The sequence below is a fragment of the Mastomys coucha genome, unplaced genomic scaffold (assembly GCF_008632895.1).
Source record: "Mastomys coucha isolate ucsf_1 unplaced genomic scaffold, UCSF_Mcou_1 pScaffold20, whole genome shotgun sequence".
Lineage (NCBI taxonomy): Eukaryota > Metazoa > Chordata > Mammalia > Rodentia > Muridae > Mastomys > Mastomys coucha.
Window position 1 is genome coordinate 102,615,633 of NW_022196903.1, and position 1,972 is coordinate 102,617,604.

Genomic DNA, 1,972 nt, shown 5'->3' on the forward strand with positions numbered 1-1,972 from the left:
ATTTCTGTATCCATTCCTCTGTTGAGGGACATCTGGCTTGTTTCCAGTTTCTGGCTATTATAAATAAGCCTGCTATGGACATGGTAGAGCATGTGTTCTTACTATATGTTGGAGAACCTTTTGGGTATATGCCCAGGAGTGGTATAGCTGGGTCCTCCACTAGAACTATGTCCAATTTCCAGACGAACCACCAAACTGATTTCCAGAGTGGTTGTACCAGCTTGCAATCCCACCAGCAATGAAGTAGTGTTCCCATTTCTCCACAACTTCGCCAGCATCTGCTGTCACCTGAGATTTTTATCTTAGCCAATCTGACTGGTGTGAGGTGGAATCTCAGAGTTGTTTTGATTTCCATTTCCCTGATGACTAAGGATGTTGAACATTTCTTTAGGTGCTTCACAGCCATTCACCATTTGAGAATTCTTTGTTTAGCTCTATAACCCATTTTTTAATAGGGTTATTTGGTTCTCTGGTGTCTAACTTCTTGAGTTCTTTGTATACAGTGGATATTAGCCATTTATCAGGTATAGGATTGGTAAAGATCTTTTTCCAATTTGTTGGTTGCTGTTTGGTCCTATTGACAGTATCTTTTGCCTTACAGAAGCTTTTGCAACTTTATGAGGTCCCATTTGTCAATTCTTGATCTTAGAGTATAAGCTATTGGCGTCCTCTTCAGTAAATTTTCCCCTGTGCAGAGGTTCTTGCCCACTCTCTTTTCAATTAGTTTCAATGTATCTGGTTTGATGTGGAGGTTCCTGATCCACTTAGACTTGAGCTTTGTACAAGAAGAACTATCAGCACTCTTATCTCTTCCTGCTTGCTATGAAGTAACTGAGTAGAGAGGAAGGTAACCCGTGGTTTACTGGTGAAACCAAATCAAAGCATATGCAGACAACTTCACAGGAAGTAACTATTTTCTTAATCTGTTCCACATTTCTCTCATGAAGACTTAAGGGTCACATTGCTATCTTTTTTTGCCATGTTTAAAGAAACACACACAAACAAACATATACATAGACATGCAAACACACACACACACACATACACACACACACACACACACACACACACACACCAGTGACATTTTTTGTAAAGCCTACGAAGTATATAGAAAATTATAAAGATGAAAATGAGCTTGAATGACAGGACCCAGAATAACAATTTATGAGCTTTTTTAATACAGTTACCTCTACATTTGCTCTGTGTATCTGTGAGTGTGCTTCATTTTCAACATAATTTCTCTGACACTATGGGTAAGGGTTCACTCTGTCCTGATAATTTAATGTTTTCAGCCAAGTAATTCTCTGTGGCCTTGACTTTAGCAGTATTTTAATAGATTTCTAATATTTACTCTTGTGTATCATAATTTATTTAGTGTTCTCTATCAAAAATGGAAATGTATTCAAATATTTTTAGTCCAAGAAAAGTGCTTATATATACAAATTAGCATTGGAATTTGACTATTTACTAAGAAGGAACTCCTATAATATATGAACTCTTAAAAGGCTGTTAATGTGTTGTGGATTTTTGTATGAAAATGATCCTCATAGGGCCATATATTTGAAGGAAGTAGCACTTTATAAGAAGGATTGTCTTTGTTGGAGGAAGTATGTCACTGAGGGTGTGATTTTCAGGTTTCAAAAGCCCACACTAGGCCCAGTATTATTCTTTTTGCCTGTGGATGAGGACATAGCTCAACTACTGTTCCAGTACCCTGAATACAGCCATGCTCCGACTGTGCCCCTGATATGATGATAATGGACTAACCCTCTGAAACTATAAGAAGGCCAACAATTGAATTCTCTTTTATAAGATTGCTTTGGTCATGGTGTCACTACATAGAAATAGAGCAGTAACTAAGTTATGTATACAGCCAAAAATTAGCCCAAAAGGTTACATAAATGGTTTTTTTTTTGTTTTTTGTTTTTGTTTTTTTTTTCGATATTTTCTTTATTTACATGTAAATTTCTCC